This window comes from Larimichthys crocea, chromosome I (assembly GCF_000972845.2).
Source record: "Larimichthys crocea isolate SSNF chromosome I, L_crocea_2.0, whole genome shotgun sequence".
Taxonomy (NCBI): Eukaryota; Metazoa; Chordata; class Actinopteri; family Sciaenidae; genus Larimichthys; species Larimichthys crocea.
This window is the reverse complement of record NC_040011.1, coordinates 18,240,836-18,256,098: the sequence shown is the minus strand read 5'-3', so window position 1 is coordinate 18,256,098 and position 15,263 is coordinate 18,240,836. Positions and strand designations below refer to the sequence as shown.

The window sequence follows — 15,263 nt, the reverse complement described above, 5'->3', positions numbered from 1 at the left end:
TTATAGATGCAGTAATATGTGGGTCATACATAATACCCAATACATAAGACAACTGCATTCTAAAATTCTCAAACCTTCCAACAGTTAATTTATCTTATGTGTTCTCAGTAATCCTTGCAAGTTTCTTAGCAAGTATTTTTCACCATGATGAGTCGGATAATAACATCAAATATTGTGTTATTGGGGAATAAATTGAAATGGCTCCATTTTTCTTGGAAACACCAACACATTTCTCCTTTTTGACAAATATTTTCCACCAGCCTCTTCTTCATGAACAGTACCCTATACTTGACGGTGCAGTGTCAAGTAGTCTGTAAGCACGAGATCTACAGTATGTATTCAGAATTGTGCCGTTTATTAGTGCGACCTCCCCTCTCAGCAATAACAAAAGTGCATTTTGATTGATAAATTGTTTGAGAATACCCTTTTTCACGTCATTCACTGGTTGAATTTGACTGTGGCGGGTAAAGCTGATGTCATTTTGCATTTCCCCTTATTATTGCTGAAGTCAAAGGTCAATGGTGAGGTCAGAAGTTCAGAAAGTGTTCAGGAGCCTCTGATGTATTATGCTGTATTATTTATTGATGCTTGATCAAGGAGAATTAGAGACACTTTCAAAGTACATCTGAAATGCTTGAGTCGATCTCACATTCTGACAAACTTGTGATGGTGGATAAACTTTAAACCCAAAGATCACACCCCAAATACTATACGCCCACAATTAGTCAAAGAGAATGTCTTTACCCATGGAGGTGTTATTGTCAACATATTCTAGTCTGGAGACACAGATGTCTGTTTACGCAGATTGGAACTTCAGCAACAAGCTATCTATTATGACTAGGAAGGCAGCAACAGGCCTCTTCGACCCCGGCCACCACAGTGTTGAGATATGGTGGCACTCAGTCAAAGACAAACAATTAATACTGCCGTGGACCTAAAGGCCCACACGTGACCATGTGCAGACTAAGGATAGAAAATTCCATAACAATCCCCTCTTATTGATCATAAGATCAATACTAACTACTGAATAATAATAATTAGCAAATTTAGAGACCACCAGGGAGACAGTCAGAATGGGATTGACACAAACATTATAAAACATTTGTAATCACACAGAAATCAATATTTGAGATCAGAATTATTCAAAAGGACCTCAATAGAAATCATCTTTCAAACAAAGCAGTTGGTTTAGATTAATTCACACAATCAGTGAGAAACTTTAAGAACCCCTTTTATGTACCCCATCATCCCATTCCCATGATGTGAGTTCCACTTTCAGGTCAACAAGGGCCTTTAAGCTAGTGAAGATCCCCTACAACACCAAGGTGTTAAAGAAGGTCATCAGGGAGGTCACAGATCATGTGCAAATATGCCACTGGGAGAGGAGAAAGATCAAATTTGTTCTGTCACCTAGTAGATAAAACCCTAGCAATTAGAAGGGGTTCCATAAAACACTTTATTTAATATTTTTAGAGCAAATTTCTTCTCTCTTTTTAAATCAATCACAACAATCATCATTGCAATCAAGATATTGCAAAATCTTCAACCCATGTACATTATGTACAGTTGAGGGTCACCACCATGGAGAGGTTACTAGCACATACGATGCATAGTGGCGTGGAGTCCATCTTTGAGAATATTTCCATGAACAGTCGTTATAACATAGTTGTAACTTTGAACTTTTAAACATGTATTACATTACTGTGAAAACCATCATTGAAAATAGATTTCAAAACTGATTCATAAAATGGCAATTTCTAAATAATTAAAAATCACATCTTTTAGAACACCAAACAACCAGTAAAGCCAGAATTATCACATAAAGTTAACCTAAAATGGAACATAACAGAAAACTGATTTTATCCCCGAAGATATTTCTTCTCAATTTTATATATTTTTATTCATCCACTTAACCCCCTGTTGCTCCGTAGACAACATTCATTTACAGACCATAGGTCTCCTCTTCACCAACTTCATGAAGAGAAAGATCATCCAGGCCAAAGCCTTGAATCCTTTCCTCAAAACCTTCAAATTCATAATACCTCTTACCCACTGGATTGGCAGCCTCTGGGCGTACACACACCTGGTTTCCAAGAGGTTTTGAACAGTTTGTTTGGGCCAGAACTATTTGAACTCTATATTCAAAACCTACCGCTCTGCACCTCCCCTGGAACATCTTGGTAATTAACAGCCCACAGTTTATAATCAGGATAACTTTTCAATGGCTGTTTAGTGAAACACCACAGCTCCAGAGGTTCAGTCAAAGGTACAGCAGCTGTGAATGTTACCTTCATTACCTGGGTGCACTCAGCACCGTCTTAATCAGAGCTTTATCATGCGTTGTCTACGACCACTTACCTTGAGAGAAAGTCAGGGGGTGAACAATATAACAGTCATCACATCTGTCAATTGGACACTCAAACATAACAGGGTTAACAGTTTGGTTAGTTTGGTTAAAGCGCAGGAAATACAAGTCCTCATTGCCACCAACACCTGGTTCCACCTGGGAGACAAAGTCCTCATTGCCACCAACACCTGGTTCCACCTGGGAGACAAACAATTTTTTTTTAGATATTTAAATTAATACAAAATTTCCGTCATTAAAAGGATGAATTGGTTCCTCTGATGGTTTTGTGAGCCATTCAGACACCTGTAATGATAAAATTCAAAACGTCAGTTAATCTTTTTACATATTCAGCCATAAACTCATCCGTCCAAAGCAGAGAAGTTTTGTTTGGTGTCAGAGGTTACCCTGTCCCTGTGGACATTAGTCTCCCCATTAACATCTCATGAGGACTCAGTCCTGTTGTTGCACTTAGTGCACTTTAGATGAAGTACAGCACAATAGGCAGTGCATCAGGCCATTTCAGACCTTTTATTAGTACTGTTTTGGTCAACAGTTCTTTGATAGTTGTGTTCATTCTTTCAACTTGACCAGAACTTTGTGGGTGATACAGAATGTGCAACTACAACTTGAACCCTAAAATTCCTGACAGATCCTGCATGATTTTTTTTTTACAAAAACAAAATTTTATCACTATCTATATTCTGTGGCACCCCAAACCTAGGGGTTCACCTCTTTTAGCAGACACTTAAGAACTGTTCTTGTGTCTTCTTTTCTTGTTGTGAAACCCTCAACTCACTTTGCTCAGTTATGACTAACAAATATTTATTGCCTTAACAATTTTTCATATGTACAGTCTATTTGCAAATGTACAAAAAGAACCTGACAGAGGTTCCAGATGGTCATGCCTCACTGTGTTCTTCTATCTGCTCTGTTGGCACGTCATACAACTATCTGGAAACGTTTGTGAAACTAGTGTAATGTGCAAACCATTTTGAGCAAACAACATCATTTATCATCCCTCTTCCAACATGTGTACATGTGTACTCCTAGCCACACTCGCTAACATGGGCATTACAGGCTCTGCCCACTCCTGGCTCGAGTCCTACCTCGCTGGACGCTTCTTTAATGTGTCTTGGCAAGGTCGTCTGTCATCGACTCATACCCTCTCCACGGGGGTGCCGCAGGGGTCGGTGCTGGGTCCCGTTCTGTTTGCCATCTACACCACCTCGCTGTCCCATGTTATCCGCTCACACGGCTTCTCCTACCACTGCTATGCCGATGACACACAGCTATACCTGTCGTTCCAGCCGGACGACACCACGGTCTCCGCACGCATCTCCGCCTGTCTCTCTGATCTGTCAGCTTGGATGAAAGACCACCATCTCCAGCTTAATCTGTCAAAAACCGAACTCCTAGTCATCCCTGCCCATGAGTCAATGGTAAATGGACTGTACTTATATAGCGCCTTTCTAGTCTTCCGACCACTCAAAGCGCTCTACACTACATATCTCATTCACCCCATTCACACATATTCATACTCTGATGGCATTGGCAAGTTGCCAATTGCCAACTGCTCGTCAGTTTAAAGATCTAAGCATTCATACACATTCATATGGCCCACCCTTCGGGAGCAACTTGGGGCCCACTTCGGCATGCAGACCGGAGGAGCCGGGGATCGAACCGCCGATCATCTGATTAGTGGACGACCCGCTCTGCCTGTGAGCCACAGCCGCCCCAGTATAATTCAATCTGCCATGACTTCAACCTGAAAATTGGTGCTGTCATTATTACCCCTAACCATGCTGCTAAAAACCTGGGCGGTGTACTAGATGATCGTCTTTCTCTCTCTGAGCACATTTCCTCCGTAGCGAGGTCATCTCGCTATGCATTGTACAATATTAGAAAAATCAGACCGTACCTGAACCAATATGCCGCTCAGCTCCTGATACAGGCTACAGTCAGCTCCTGCCTCGATTATTGCAACTCGCTCTTGGCTGGCCTACCTGCTTGCGCGATCAAACCTTTGCAAATGGTCCAGAATGCCGCAGCGCGACTGGTTTTCAATCAACCTAAAAGGTCACATGTCACCCCACTCTTCAGCGACCTGCACTGGCTGCCTGTAGCTGCCAGAATTAAACACAAAGCTCTGACGCTAGCCTACAAAACCATCTCAGGATCTGCCCCTCCCTATCTCAGCGTCTTACTAAAGGCTCACATCCCGACCAGGGCGCTACGCTCCGCTCAAACAAACCGTCTAGTTGTATCCTCGCCTCTCGCAAAGTGAGGTCACTCTAAACTCTTCTCTGTGGTTGTCCCCAAATGGTGGAATGACCTACCAACGGCTACTAGAACAGCAACATCCCTTTCGACCTTTAAAAAACTTGTAAAAACCTTTCTGTTTCGAGAATGCTTCCCTGCCTAACAAAACTAACAACTACTCTGTGCTCCTTTACACCTTTTTCAGCTTATGTCCTCCTCTGTAAGTCGCTTTGGATAAAAGCGTCTGCTAAATGCAATGTAATGTAATGTAATGTGTTGGTCCGTGTGCAACACGTGCCAGCACATGTTGGAGAGCTCGTGGGCAAACTACATGGCACAAAATACATGGATCAAAGTTCTCCATTGTTACGACGAATTTCCTTCTTTTAGAGGTCACTGAGGCCACTTGTGAGGTCAATGCAGATCCGAGGAGAAAAAATGAAAACTGATTTTTTTATTGACAGATTGTCACGCTCAACACAGCCAATAGTACTATTTACAGCGTGCGCCCACATGACCAATAACAGTGTAATGACCAAAACATGGAGCATCTGTGCTAACGTTTAGCTGCTTAGCTAGCATGGACTCGTCCAATGCGACATTATCAATACGTTTCACAGAGCTGTGTTCTCATTTTGAACCTTGGTTTGTAAAGTTTTAACATGTGAGAACTCATCTGACACAGTCTCTCCTTTTGTGTGCTACAGTACATGTGTGAAATAGCAACTATAGTCTAAAGTAGCCTGTATCTGTGTAAACAGCTTTATTTAGCGTCTCTCCCTCCCCTCTAGCACCGTGAGTTACAATAGTTAGTTGTAATGATAATCAATACTTTTTTGTTTGTTAGTTTGCTTTTGACTGTACAAAATCATGAATGTAGCGTGATTGTTCCTCAATGCTGAAATCTTATAAAATAAGTGTACGTGACAAAGCCTCAGAGCTTCATTTTGATTATTCACTGTCTACTAACTCTATTAGCTCTTACTGTTATTTAGTCCTGGTGTTGTTTGTATGAAGTATTTTTCTGTTAAATGATAAGAGCCTCACTTAAAACAATATCAGTAATAATAATTATTGATAATAATGAGTAGAGAAATAACATACTGAAAAGTTCTGTAGGTGGTTGATATTTGACAGAGTAAGACTTGAAACAAACTTGAGAATTATATTGAAAAGACAAAAACTAGCAATAGAACAGCTGTTTAAAGGATCCTCCTGTAAAACAGTGTTGGTCAAGTATTTAAACTTCATAGATTCATTAGAAAACATGATCATGAGTGGAGTTGAAATCTTATCTTATTAATTTCATGTTTAGCAGGTAACGTAACCTGTAACATGTTTCACAAATTGCAACTAGGGATTATGACTTGACTACAGCTCTGAAAAATTTCAGTCTGCTTCTAAAACTTCCCAGTTTATTTAAAACATTTTAATTTACTAATGCATAACCAGCCAGGTGTATGTTGTCATAAAGTCTGCTAGCTGAACCACCAGTATTAAGAACCATATCGGAATTTGGTATCGGTGTTTGCAGTAGATGTACATGTCGATATTGGCAATGCATTCGTGCTCCTCATCAGTGTCAACCAATGGAGGTGAGTGCTTTAAAGTTACGTTGGGCCTGGAAAGAAATATTGCCTCATAACCCGAACGACGTGCTGCCGTCATGTTTTGAGTTGTAGATGTTCAGAATGTGTAATACTGCATGTGGAATGTGTACAACACAGTCATGAGCCAGTACAGTGTGGGAAGATTTGTCGATTAAAATGGCAAGAGTGGCCACTGCTCTTAGACAACTTGGCATACCGACAACCACAGGGGTCAGTCGAGAGGAGTAGTATGCAACGGGGTGGCAATGAGAACCATGTTTCTGTACCAGAATGCCAGTGGCGAAGCCATCTCTCTCATGCACATGTAGATGGAACGGCTGATGATAGTCAGGCAAACCCAACGCTGGAGCCATGGTGAGAGCATTTTTCAGATCTTGAAAGGCTTTGTGCATTTCCTCAGTCCACTGTACTGCCAATGGAGCTGATTGCAGTGTGGCGGCTCGCAAAACAGAGTCCATAGTTGCATATTCAAAAATCCACTGTCTGCAGTAATTAGCCATCCCCAGAAAAGAGAGCATCTGTTTCTTGCTTGTCAAGCAGTTTCACCCTCTCCGGTGACAAAAGGTGTTGTCCATCCTTCAGAACATGACCCAAATATGTCACCTCAGGTCGACAGAATTGCAAATTTGCCAGCAACGCTCTGTGACCACACTCGGCCAGTCTCTGTAGCAGCAAGATAGAGTCTGTGTGGCTAGCTTCTTTTGATGGAGGTCATCAGCGTACTGCAAGAGAGTGGAGACACCTGGCAGGTGGAGCCCATGCAGGTCTCTTTTTACCACTGCTGCATACACCATGGGACTCTCGACACAACCCTGCGACAAATGTCACCAAGTGTACTATTTGCCTTTGAATGTGCATGCAAACAGATACTGGCTATCTGGATGCAATGGTATCAAGAAAAATGCAGAACTTCAGTCAATGACTGTGTAGTGTGTGGAGTTAGAAGGTAAAGAAGCTAAACTCGAATTGGTGTCAAGCACAGTTGGAGCTGCAGGTACCACTATATTATTAATCACTTGCAGGTCCTGCATGAACCACCATTCATCAGGGCGGATTGCTTTGGGAATTGGTAAAATGGGAGTGTTACATGGGCTGGTGGTTTGAACAAACACGTTTTGATTCAATAGAGACTGAATGACACACACTTCGCTCACACAATGGATGGAACCTCAGACAGCTCAGAAGGAGGTCCATATTGTGTGAAAAAGGACGGCTAATGTAGACTGTGATAACTGAATGTGTTCACTTAAGTATGCTACTCTTTAATGTTGAGAAGCTGGTACAGCCTCTCTCAAGGCCTGGCACTGAACCGCCATGTCTAAGGTGTTACAGCTCACAGCCACGAGTAACGGCCACAGTGATGTGTGAATATGAATCTTTAGCATTAAACAATCCCTGCTGTATGTTGGATAGCTGGACTGGTATGGCACATCTCTGGTGAACCAACAAACAAACATTGTTCACACTTCAGCCCCTCTTGTATAACTAAAAACTCAGCAGCCAAATGGGTATACTGCTCAGAAGGGTTAAATGCTGCAGTCCTCTTTGTTGCACATGCTGGGGAAGTTTTAGTTTTAGTTTAATTTTCTGAACATTTGAAAGTGAAACTGGAAAGCAAATTGAAACCTGGACATAACCAACAGTACGGACATTCTGTAGTGGTTAAACTGAAAAGCTTTTTTATTATTTGTATTTTTTCAGATAGATACATGGATGACTTTATCAATCCTCGAAGGGAAATTAGGTCGTCGTAGCAGTCCGGTATATTTAAATACAATAAAAATACAATGGAATAAACATAAAGATCAGGTATCAGGTTAAACAAGTACAGTCGTCCCTCGCTATATCGCGGTTCACTTTTCGCGGACTCGCTGTTTCGCGGATTTTTTTAGCGTAATTTTGCATGCTTTTTTTTTTTTTTACAGCGTACTGTAACAGTATGAACACGCATTGTGTTCTGCATCCTGATTGGCTAAGTGAGAACCGCACGTGTGTTCTGCGTCCTGATTAATTAAGGGAGTACTGTACAAAATGCGTGTAAAAAGGTGTATAAAAGTGTGTGGTTAGGGGTTTTACGGTCTTAAAACATGTATAATAATTGTAGAACTTACTTCGCGGATTTCGTTTATTGCGGGTTATTTTTAGAACGTATCCCCCGCGATAAACGAGGGACCACTGTATCAGAAAATAATGCATCACATCAGAGCCTTCAAAGTTTTATTTATTTTTTAAATTTTATTTATAAATAAATAAGTTTTCTATGATCATGGTTCTTTTATGGGAATTCTGGAAATGCCTTCAGCGGTAATAAAATTGGATGTAGGTGTGCACACACATGCTCTGTAGTTTTAACAGTAGAGATATTTGCTCCACTATCTACCAAAATTTCAGCGGTACTTCCAGTAACCTCAACATGCATTACTGGATCTTCGGTGGCATTGTTAGAAAGTTAATTTGTTGTAGCTTGAATATGAAATGGCTGCTCTGGTCCACCCCTCCATGTCTTTCCTATGCTTGGTCATAATACGTGGGCTGCATGACAGCAGCTAGTGAAGGAGGGGCTGGAAGAGCAGGAAGAGACGTAGCTATTCGTCCCTGGCTTTGGTTCCGTTGGGTCTGTTCCGATGACGACCGTTCCTATTGATAATTACCACGTTTTGGTCTACCTTTGTTTCTGTTTTTTGTGTTGACCACCTTCCTGTGGTGCATACTGCATCATCTGTTTTAGGCTGGAGGCAGGTTTATTAAGAGCGAAAACCTCATTCCTCTGCAAAGCCTTTGCTTTGTTCATAATTGCCTTCCAGTCTTGGGTATGTCAGTTAATGACAGTTTACAAGCAGCTGCCACATTTGGTTTTAGATTCTGCAGAAACTCTCCACAGCAAAAATTCATATTCATCTTGTTCTATTCCAACATTAATATCCCACTTTTGTGTAAATCACGGTGTGAATTCAGGCATAGACTATTTTGCTTCCTGGATGCAACAAACTACTTTTGAGAAATCAATACATTTTGTACGCATTTGGTTATTGCATTTTTACTTCAACATTTAACCAATAAATCAAAGTTTTGGGTGAGGCCATTACCCACCCTCAGCTGCTCAGGGAAAACAAACTCATCTTAACACAAGATCCACTCAGTTCTGCAAGTGAACTGGATTAAGTGTTTTTCTGGTATTCTTCCATGAATTCAAAAGTCCATGGTTTTCAAACTGCTATGTTGTCAATCACAAGCATTTATTGAAGATGTCTGTGACACTTCAGAGGCAGGGGCACAGTTGTTTTCCTATGTGCCTCTGTGTTTCTGGTCTGCCAAATCGAGTGTAACATCAAATTTAGGCATTTATGTAGTAGCGTAAACAAAGTGTGCTTTTAAGTAGCTCCAGTTTGATTTTTTTAGCTTGACATATACGGTTATTTCTATTATTATTTGAGCACAAACTGCACAATTATCGTTTCGTAATGAGCACCATGATTGGAGTTGAAGTTGATTTTGACTTGATTAAAAGTGTGTGAAACATATTCATCAAGTTGAAACATGTGTGAATCAAGTTTGATGAAGATTGTACTACACCAAAATAGTATGCGATGATTGTTACAATACTTAACTTCAAACCCTTGAAACATTTTTTCTTTGCAGTAGAAATAACCTATATCCTATGACAATTTAAGTAAAAAGGTTACTTTTTTTTAAATGAAATTGAACAGAGCTATCTTTAACAGTATAATCCTTGAAGAGGGAGAGCAGAGATGTTGTTTTGTTTTGGCTTTACTATCTGCACTTCCTCGTCACTAAGGTCTGTGTAAGGCTCCTCCTCTCTGGGTCTGGCTCCTTCTCCTTCTAAATCTGACTCATTAGACTGTCTGCTGTCTTCCTTCTCCTGTCTGTGCATAATCTTGACTTTCCTTTCTAATTCACTACTGTAGCTGTTAGTAGGAAAAGTTCATCCTCTGCCTTAGTTTGTAATGTGCTTGGTTGTTCATCTACAGTATGTCAGCATTGCAAGAGGGCCTTGTATTTGAAAGCTGCAGAAAGACGAAGAGCACTTTTTCATTGGTTTGTTGTTCCGACAGTGTTATCCCAACCTCAGCTAAAATATTCAACAAATCATGGGGAGCAGTAATCTTGGCTTGGTGCTTTTTGCCACTTCTAAAGCTCTAGTTTGCAATTTAGCTTCTAGTACTTGCATTGACACATTTGGCACTTAGATCAATTACCTTTTTGAGTCACTGGATTCAAACTTGGAGCTTTTGTCACTCACTCACACCACCACTACATCTTTTTACAGACCAGTCAACCACACATCTGGAATCACAGGATGGATTTCCACCATTAGGGTTAACATTTATCTCAGCCATTAGCAGCTTTTCTTTCTCAATTGTTCCCTCATATGGCCACATGCCATTCATCCATTCACACAAAAGAGAAGTGAACGGAGACACGAAATCCCATCCTTTCAGTCTACCAACAATTCCAACAGAAAACATCGCCTTAAACTGTGATGCCTGGTCAGATGTGTGTGTGTGTGTGTGTTTGTTTTAGCACACTGCTTATCAATGACAGGTTGACCATCTAACTCCACATTGGTTGTTAGATTTTTTTTACAGAAAAATATTTTGTCTTTGACTTAACTTTTGCTGAGTTAGTTTGCATGTTTTCAGATTTGTCTACTGTTTTGGACAGATTGTTACCTACTGTATGCTCGCTTGCGCAGTAAGACTTTACACATATAGACAGATTTCAATCCACAATACAGCAGCATCAAAGGTCTGTCTCCACACTTTCTAACTACAGCAGTGGTGATCTGAGGTGAAAGGACGAAAAATGTACTTCTTTTTCTCTCCCAGTGTATACACATTTAACCGTCACCCAAAGGACAATGTCTTTTCTATAGTTTAAACCTCAGGTGGGTTTCTCTGTGCTGAGTGCAGCCTGAAGCTGCCCCGGAAACCAACAGCCACGTAGTGGCAATGCGGTGGATCATAAACCCAACCTGCCCCCCATCAGATCCACACACTGTACACTGCTCTGTAATCAATTGTTGTTACAGCTCCATTTATTTTTAATGTTCGTTTTTTTTACACCATTGTCAGCTTTCTTGATTTCTCACTTTAAATCAGTATGCCGAATTGAACATCTAACTGGGATGTTTGTATGACACATACGTTCCAAACAACGTCAGAGGTTTCAGCCAGGACATTGTCCCCAAGACACTAAAGCTCCTGACCCCCTGGTGGGTCTTAGATGTTTTTATATTCCAGGCAAATTAAATAAGCACATAGTTTTTTATGATTTCGTCAAACACAGCCACGTCTTTGTTCTGTTGAAATCCTGTTTGTGACGCCAATTGTTGTGGAGAAATTGCTGATGTCAAAGGTCAATGGTGAGGTCAGGAGTTCAGAAAGTGTTCAGGAGCCTCTGATGTCTTATGCTGTATTATTTATTGACACTTGGCCAAGGAGAACTAGAGACATTTTCAAAGTACATCTGAAGTGCTTGAGTCGGTCTCGCATTCTGACGAACTCGTGATGGTGGATAAACTTTAAACCCAAAGATCACACCCCAAATACTATACGCCCCAGAATTAGTCAAAGAGAATGTCTTTACCCTTGGAGGTGTTATTGTCAACATATTCTAGTCTGGAGACACAGATGTCCGCTTACGCAGATTGGAACGTCAGCAACAAGCTATCTATTATGACTAGGAAGGCAGCAACAGGCCTCTTCGACCCTGGCCACCACAGTGTTGAGATATGGTGGCACTCAGTCAAAGACAAACAATTAATACTGCTTTGGACCTAAAGGCCCGCATGTGACCATGTGCAGCATAAGGATAGAAAATTCCATAACATCCACATGTTGACATCAAAGTCAACAGTGTGTTTAAATATCAGTTGAATTTCCCCTATGGGGTATCAATACAGCTGTATTGATTATTATATCATCTAATCTCTTGGACTGCTAAGAATGCTGGAAAACAAACTAGTTTGTATGATGAATTGTCTAACTGTGTCAAAGGTCATGTTTTTTTCATGTTGCTGTGCAGTGATACATGACTTGATGATTGAAGAAACTGACAGTAGGTGGCAACTTGACGACGACCTGATGATGAACAGCAGTGTCTACATTACAGCCACAGGAAACCATAGACATATATACATAGACGCCGCATTGAGCGCTGAATCGTACGTCGACGTCGCCGCCATATTGGATGTGGCAGATCTGCCCGTAAACTAATACAAGGAAATGGACTGAACTTCATAAAGCGCCTTTCTACAAAGTTCTTTAAGTTAATGCCTTATACACCCATTCACACACACACTAATATATCTGGGAAACAAACAGGCACCAAAACATGTAACTTTTAAAGTGATGATTATAAATGTTTACTCCTTATGTAAGCACCAAACCAACGTATGCATTTTTCTAATGCTGAGTGTTTACAGCTACTAATGTGTGTAACACTGTTACTGTGATGATAAATATTAAAATATTTATATTTAACATTTAATCAGTGTCTATAATAACCAGATCCTGAAATGTAGATGTGACATGAGGGTTTTCTGAATAAAGAACACTAACGTTTACATTTAACTGATTTTGATTAATCGTTTTTATATTCACATTGATGTACACACACACACACACATACATATATTCACCTGTGCTTTGGCACGGTGGGGAGTAGGAACAAAGAGAGAGAGGGTGAGTGATTGGGAGTCCGTATTTTTTGTTGACCGCTGTTTTCCTTTGGATCGCTGTGATTGAGTTTTCCATACTTTAAGCACGTTATACAAAGTTGTGTTTTTTCTTCTTTAATAAAATCCTTAAATGCATTTTTTGATCTCAGCGAATATTTTGGTTTTTAGACGATGTATGTATGTATGTACGCACATATATACATAGGGGCAGAGAGAGGGGGAATGACAGGCAGTAAATGTCCGTCCGATGCGGGATTCGAACCAGGGCCAGCTGCAGTGAGGACTGAAGCCTCTTACACATGGGGTGGCCGCTTAACCCACTATGCCACCAACTGCCCCATGTTAGTGCTCTTTATTCAGAAAACCCTCATGTCACATCTACATTTCAGGATCTGGTTATTATAGACACTGATTAAATGTTAAATATAAATATTTCAATATTTATCATCACAGTAACAGTGTTACACACATTAGTAGCTGTAAACACTCAGCATTAGAAAAATACATACGTTGGTTTGGTGCTTACATAAGGAGTAAACATTTATAATCAGCACTTTAAAAGTTACATACGTTGTTTCTGGTGCCTGTTTGTTTCCCAGATATATTAGTGTGTGTGTGTGAATGGGTGTATAAGGCATTAACTTAAAGAACTTTGTAGAAAGGAGCTTTCTGAAGATCAGTCCATTTCCTTGTATTAGTTTACGGGCAGATCTGCCACATTCAATATGGCGGACCCATTGACGTATCGCGACCAACGACCAACCCGCTCAATGCGGCGTCTATGTATATATGTCTATGCAGGAAACGACTCCTTGTTTCAGCAGCTCTCTTTTCTGGATGATGAAAAAAGAGACATGGCCTATACAGAAGACAGAGATCAACCTCCAGCTAAGGAGGAACATGTACCCCCCCCCCAAAAAAAAAAAAAAAAACATGCATTCTGCAGTTTATTGTTCAAAGAACATGGACCTGTTGGCACACAAATATAAACATTGATGATAGTCTGTGTTAAGTTTGCAGAGATGTGGACCCCAGAGCAGAGACTCACACACACACAATTGTGAGTAAAAAAGAAAAATACTTTAATTCCAAAAACCAAAGAAACTAGACCAGGCAGACTGGTGAGGCAGGGAGCAGGCTGGAGGGAGGAGTTCCTCAGGAGCTGGAGCACAAGTGAGTGGCATGAAGAGGGAGAGCATGCAATAATCTAACAAAGGGCAGGAGTGAAGACCAGGCTTAAGAGGTGGAGGAAATGGGCTGAGTGGGAACAGGTGTGCCTCTGTTGCCAACGGGAGGAGCCAGCCACACCCCCTGCAACACACAAGCTCTGCAGGAAAACAGAAATGGGAGGGGGAAACAGAAAGAGCACAAACAGAAAAAACAGCAGTTATTTAATTAATGTTACTAACAGGCTTTGGGTGCACAGACAGTGCTTGTTATTAAGATAGGATAGGGGCTGAAAATAGGAAAAATACCTAAACTACACAAATATTCTTTAAATAAGTTTGTTTCCCTGTTGAACATTTGATTGTTTGTTCAACACACTTGCACGATGTGAGGAAAAGCTTTGCTCTGTCTGTCTGCCCTCTCAATGCTCCAAAACACACACACAAAGTAAGAGGGCTGTCTTCTATCACTAATATAGTTAAAATTAGCCTCTAGAAATTTCCCAAGTTTCCACCACTAAACATTTGACAATTTCTCTCCCACTGTCTGTTCTCTCTGCACGGCCCCACACAGACGCACAACAATGTAGTCTATTGTGGTAACTTACAGACTGACAGACTGACAGACAGACAGACAGACTAAGAAATTCTTCCTCTTCAGACTGCTTTGGATAATTTCAAAATGTATCTGTCTAGTCTTTCTACAAAAAGATTATTTGTACCCATTTCAGTGCTCTTACTCTTACCCACATACTCTTACCAAGAAGTCTAGTAGTCTTTCAGAAGTTTGAATGTGCATGTTTTGGAGGTGAAGTGGCACGGTGTGCAGGGCTTAGTGCTTGAGCTCACCTGTTGTCATGGTAGCCTGATGCCAAACTCAAGTTTGAATAACTCTGATGCATTGGCAATACATTGTGCAAGCATATGTTGCTCTAAAACCTCTATGTACTTTTCAGCATTGATGGTACTTTAGTAAGCTACTTTAGTGCGCAGGACATAGCGCCCATGGTTTACAAAAATAATTAAAATATTTGATTGATCTGGCCTCAGAACAGTTTTCCATTTTTCCTCAGACCATTTAAATGAGCTTTGGCCCAGAGAAGATGCAGGCATTTCTTCATCATGTTCACATATGACTTCTTCTTTACATGATGCAGCTTTAACTTCCATTTGTGGATTGT

The 15,263-nt window shown here is 40.7% G+C and overlaps 1 protein-coding gene across 7 annotated transcripts in view; it reads left to right on the top strand.

Annotated features, from left to right (window-relative positions):
* rsu1 (Ras suppressor protein 1) overlaps positions 1–15,263 on the top strand; it is a 128,560-nt gene that overhangs the window by 64,738 nt on the left and 48,559 nt on the right. The window lies entirely within an intron of this gene.